The following is a 6674-nucleotide window of genomic DNA, read 5'->3' on the forward strand; positions in this document are numbered from 1 at the left end:
TTATGCACCCCATACCCATCCTGTGAGTGGTAGTGTATTATACACCCCATACTCATACTGTGAGCGGTAGTGTATTATGCACCCCATACTCATACTGTGAGTGGTAGTGTATTATACACCCCATACTCATACTGTGAGTGGTAGTGTATTATGCACCCCATACCCATCCTGTGAGTGGTAGTGTATTATACACCCCATACTCATACTGTGAGCGGTAGTGCATTATGCACCCCATACTCATACTATATGTAGTAATTATTATGCACCCCATACTCATACTATATGTAGTAATTATTATGCACCCCATACTCATCCAGTGAGCGGTAGTGTATTATGCACCCCATACTCATCCTGTCAGTGGTAGTGTATTATGCCCCCATACTCATACTGTGAGTGGTAGTGTATTATGCCCCCCATTCTCATACTGTCAGTGGTAGTGTATTATGCCCCCATACTCATACTGTCAGTGGTAGTGTATTATGCCCCCCATTCTCATACTGTCAGTGGTAGTGTATTATGCTCCCATTCTCACCCTGCAACCCGTTCTCGCACAAGACAGCACATATATGATTTAATGCTTATAGTAAATATCTTGCTTATGAATTAGTACATATGTGGTATATTCCCAGTTATTTTTTTTCAAGGCACTAACTCTTCCTTAGGTATAAATTTTTGTCTCATAGTACCCGTCCACCGTCATAGACAGCAGAATAGTCGTGATTGGTTCAATTTTAATGAAATTGTTGTTTTCAGGTCCTTAATGGGGGTTGTGAAATTTACCTAATATTGTCAATGCTCTTAGAATATTACAGATCAGCTACATCCTGTTGTAGGCTCGTAGTTTTGTTTTGAGAAATATTAGTTGTTCTCTGTAAATTATAATAAGCGCTATAAATTATTACATAGAATAAGAGAGCAGATGAAGATTACTTTTATGGTTAAAATCCTATCTTACGAACAGGACCTCTAAAGTCTATATACAAGGCGAGTTTTCCGATGACATCCCAATACAAACGGGTGTCCCACAAGGCTCCATACTAAGCCCAACCCTTTTTGCTGCATTCTTAGCAGATTTGCCTAACACCCATCCTGTTAACCTCTCGGCGTACGCCGACGACTTAACACTGTATTATTCAGACAACGCCTTACCTAATACAGTCTCAACAATGCAAACAGCACTTGATCACCTCATAGATTGGACACAACAATGGGGCCTTCAAGTTAGTACTACCAAAACCTATTATCAAATTTTCACTAAAAAAAGACTTGTTCATCTACCCACCCTCACAATACACAACACTCCCATCCAACATGTACGAGAACATAAATACCTTGGCATGCACTTAGACTCGCCCTCACTTACCTGGAAAACACACATTCAACACCTTAAACAGACGACACAACCCCGACTCGCCATACTGAAAGCCCTCACTGGCACCACCTGGGGAGCACACCATAAAATCTTGCTCCGTTTCTCTACAACCTACATTCGCAGCCAACTAGACTATTGTTGCCAAGCATATGCGTCGGCTGCGCCTACTAACCTACAGAGCCTAGAGGTCATCCAAAACAATGCCATGCGACTTATATGTGGCGCAATGCGTTCCACTCCTATCCTCGGACTTTACGGGGAAACGCGCCTCACAAGCCTAGCCACCAGACGAGACATAATGTGTGCCAACTATCTGTCACTCTGTACCACTGCTCACCAGACACACCCATACAGATAAAAAATTAACCCAACAGTTAACCCACATAACCCCTGCTTCCCAACCAATCACTCACAACCTTTCCTCACACGGGCTACAAATAACCTCAATATAGACCTCTCTCTACTCCAAAACTCGGAAACCCAACTTACTGTTCCCCCTATTCCACCCTGGCTTTATACAACTCCTAATACAGCAATACAACTCGAAGACAACATTCCAAAGTCTGCACCAAACTCAGCCATAGCCTCAGTCTTTCTCTCAACAATGAAAAATTGCTACCCAAATACCACAGCGATTTATACAGATGGATCTCGCATCATCATGAACAACGTACCCTCGGTCACTAGCGCTGTATGGATACCGGAATACCATCTCAAGCAGGGATGGCGGTTACCAAACCAACTATCTGTTTTCACAGCTGAATTATATGCCTTATATCAAGCTCTCCAAATAATCACAACATTACCAATCGGGACATATACAATCTGCAGTGACTCCAAGAGTGCGATTCAAGCAATTACGTACTCTTCAAAAACGTGCAAGGAGTTTGTTTACCCATGTCTTCAACTTCTTCATGAACATCGTTTGAACGGTTATGATACCTCTATCCAATGGGTCCCAGCGCATTGTGGTATTCTCCATAATGAACTAGTAGATCAACTAGCCAAAACAATGCACAACACACCTCACATTACCCGTCATCCAATTCCCCATGTTGCACGTAAAGGAGCCTTCAAAAATACCATCACCCAAGATTTTGCGACGAAATGGAAAACGTCATGCTCACCTTTGTACTACGGGTACATTAAAAAGAAATGGTAAACTTGGAAACATGTCAGATATAAAAGCAGAGAAATTGATATAGCGATGACCAGATTAAGGCTGGGACACACCAAACTAGCAGCACACAGCTCTAAGTACAGAACAGACATCAACGAACTCCTGACATCAACACTATCTCCTACATTGCTTCCGACACTATAGTGCCAGAGTAAATTTCAAACAAGTACTTATCTCACTTAAAATACCCTTTACCATCGAGCATATATTAGGAGGCGGTAACCACTCGTTACAAGAAAAACACCAAATAGTCAAAGCACTGGCTAAATATCTCCAATCGACCAACAAATTGGGTCACATCTGACCCGCGCCACATTTATACCTGGCGCCACCAACAGCTAAACACAGACAACAAATGCCTCGTCGCAACACCATGGATCAGCTGACGCCATAAACACAACACACCGCCCTACGGTGCGGCAAGTCTCCCTCTAACACACACCTCTGTTCTAGTCGCCGCTCCTCTGTCTACACCACAACGCAACAAGCACTTTTAAAACTCTTATCATCTTCAACATAAACGCCTCTACCAACATCTGTACTGGTGTAGTCATCGGGAGGACAAACCCTTCATGCAAACTGCACCTACTATCAAGAAGAAGAAGAGAATAAGAGAGCTTCATCAATCAACATTATATACACTAGTCTGTGCTTTAAAAATCTTTAAAGAATGCATTGTAGGAACATCAACAGAAAACAATGTTCCGTTGGAATGTCTATGGGGTAAACTACTGCAAACAGGATGGTATGGCGTCTACTACCACTGTACTCACACTGTACTCACCTAATTGTGCTTGCGGGGGTTGAGCTTTGGCTCTTTGGTCCCTCCTCTTAACTGTCAATCAACTGGTGTACAGATTCCTGAGCCTACTGGGCTCTATCATATCTACATTTGAGACTGTGTATGGAGTCAGCCTCCACCACATCACTTCCTAGTGCATTCCAATTATTAACTACTATAACACTGAAAATATTCTTTCTAACGTCTCTGTGGCTCAGCTGGGTACTAAGTTTCCACCTGTGTCCCCTTATTCGTGTCCCACCCGTACTGAAGAATTTGTCTTTGTCTACCCTGTCAATTCCCCTGAGAATTTTGTAGGGGGCTGTCATGTCTCCCCTTATTCTTCTGTTTTCCAGGGATGTGAGGTTCAGCTCCTTTATTCTTTCATCGTAGCTCATTCCACTCAGTTCCGGGACGAGCCTGGTGGCATACCGCTGAATCTTCTCTAACTTTGTCTTGTGTTTAACTACGTATGGACTCCAGTCTGGAGCTGCATACTCCAGGATTGGTCTTACATAAGTGGTATACAGGGTCCTGAACGATTCCTTACACAAGTTTCTAAAGGCAGTTCTTATGTTGGCCAGTCTAGCATATGCCGTTGATGATATTCTTTTGATGTGGGCCTCTGATGACAGGTTCGGTGTGATATCAACCCGCAGATCTTTCTCTCAATTTGACTCTTGCAGGATTTCACCTCCCAGATGATACCTTGTGTTCAGCCTCCTGCTCCCTTCGCCTAATTTCATTACCTTACACTTTCCTGAGTTGAACTTTAGCAGCCATTTCCTAGACCATTCCTCCAGTTTGTCCAGGTCATCCTGTAGTATCTGTCTATCTTCATCCGTCTCGATTCTTCTCATAATTTTTGCATCATCAGCAAACATTGAGAGGAACGAGTCTATACCCTCCGGAAGATCGTTTACATATATTAGAAACAGGATGGGTCCAAGTACTGAGCCCTGTGGGACTCCGCTGGTGACATCTCGCAACTCTGTTGTCTCTCCCCTCACCGTTACTCGCTGTTTCCTGTTGCTTAAGTACTCCCTTATCCACTGGAGCACCTTACCTTTTACTCCTGCCTGTTGCTCCAACTGTTTTAACAGTCTTTTATGGGGTACTGTGTCAAAGGCTTTCTGGCAGTCCAGGAAAATGCAGTCGGCCCATCCTTCTCTTTCCTGCCTAATTTTGGTTGCCTGGTCATAGAATTCTATTAAACCTGTGAGGCACTATTTACTATCCCGGAACCCATGTTGGTGGTGCATTACAAAGTTATTTTCCTCCAGGTGCCCCACGAGCCTTTTCCTCACGATCGTCTCCATCACCTTGCATGGTATACATGTTAGGGAAACTGGCCTGTAGTTCAGTGCCTCTTGCCTGTCACCCTTCTTGTATATTTGGACTACGTTAGGTGTCTTCCAACTTTCTGGTAAGTCTCCTGTTTCCAGTGACCTGTTATACACCATAGAGAGTGGCACACTTAGTGCTTCTCCACCTTTCCTTTAGTATCTATGGTGAGATTCTGTCAGGCCCAACAACCTTTGTCACATCCAGCTCCAGCAGACACCTTTTGACCTCATCACTGGTGAGGTCAAATTCCTCCAAGGTTGCTTAGTTGTAGGATGGGTATGGGGTTCACTACCACCCACAAGATGGGGTATGGGGTACACTACCACCTACAAGATGGGTATGGGGTTCACTACCATCCACAAGATGGGTATGGGGTCCACCACCACCACCCACAGGATGGGTATGGGGTCCACTACCACCCACAGGATGGGTATGAGGTCCACTACCACCCACAGGATGGGTATGAGGTCCAATACCACCCACAAGATGGGTATGGGGTCCAATACCACTCACGGGCTGGGGTATGGGGGCAACTACATCTCACGACATGGGTATTGGTTCAACTACAGATCACGAGTTGGGGTATGGGGTCAATTACAGCTCAAGGATAGATATAAATTTCACTTCTTCCCACGGGGTGTTGGTGTTGGGAGTGGTTGTGGTGTTGGGAGTGGTTGTGGTGTTGGGAGTGGTTGTGGTGTTGGGAGTGGTTGTGGTGTTAGGAGTGGTTGGGAGTTACAAATAAAACGTTTGATTTCAAGATAGAATAAGTATATACTGTGCCTAAAGCCACTAATACGCACAGCGTTTTGGGCAAGATCTGGGAAAAAACTTAACAACTAAGACTTAAGACTAATTGAGATCACCTGCATGAACTGAACTGACATATGTTGACATTTAGGAGATATGGTAGGTTACAAGGAGATGAGTATGTTGTACTTAGTTGTTTTTCTCTTAAACTTGATGATAGATAGGCAGTCTTTAACGTGAATGGGAATACACACACACACACATACATACATACATACATACATACATACATACATACATACATACATACATACATACATACATACATACATACATACATACATACATACAAAAATTAGCGAAATTGCTGGAGGTGGCGACTAGAAACTTTTTAAGTCAGCATGTAAAGGGTCCCACGAGAATGAGAGGCAATGATGAACCAACAAGACTCGACCTAGTATTCACTCTGAACGATTCAGACATAAGGGAAATCGGTCTTGAAGCCCCCGTGGGTATGAGCGATCACAGAGTACTGTTGTTTGAGTTTCTGGTCGAAGAAGGGTTAATGATCTCAAGGAAGGTACCAGAAAGCAAGAGGCCGGCATTCCGGTAAGGAAACAATGAGATGAGAACATTCCTAACTGAAATAGCTTGGGAAACAGAGCTCAGAGGACTGACGGTTCAAGACATGATGGACTACATCACACAGAAGTGCAAGGAGGCAGCAGACAAGTTCGTCTCAGTCCAAAGGGAAAAAATGAAATGCAGACGAGAAAACCATGGTTTAATCAGAGTTATAAGCTAGCAAAGCAACTAAGTAAAGAGCGTGGAGAAACTATAGAAACAACAGAACGCTAGAGAGCAGAGAAAGATAACAGAGCGCCAGAAATGAATACGTCAGGGTGAGAAGAGAGGTAGAGAGGCATTATGAAAATGACATTGCGAGCAAGGCAAAGACTCAACCCAAACTGCTGCATAGCCACATCAGGAGGAAAACAACAGTGAAGGAACAGGTAATGAAACTGATGATACGGGCAGAAAGATTCACTACGAACGACAAGAAAGTGTGCGAGGAACTCAATCAGAAATTCCAGGAGGTCTTCACCTCAGAGCAAGAAGAAGTTCCAGAGATAAGAGAGGGAACATCAATCCAGACACCACTAGAGGAGTTTGTGATTACCAGTGGGGAGGTGAGGAAGCATCTGCTAGATTTGAACGTGACAAAGGCTATGGGCCCAGATGGA

This window comes from Procambarus clarkii, chromosome 58, assembly GCF_040958095.1.
Source record: "Procambarus clarkii isolate CNS0578487 chromosome 58, FALCON_Pclarkii_2.0, whole genome shotgun sequence".
Taxonomy (NCBI): domain Eukaryota; kingdom Metazoa; phylum Arthropoda; class Malacostraca; order Decapoda; family Cambaridae; genus Procambarus; species Procambarus clarkii.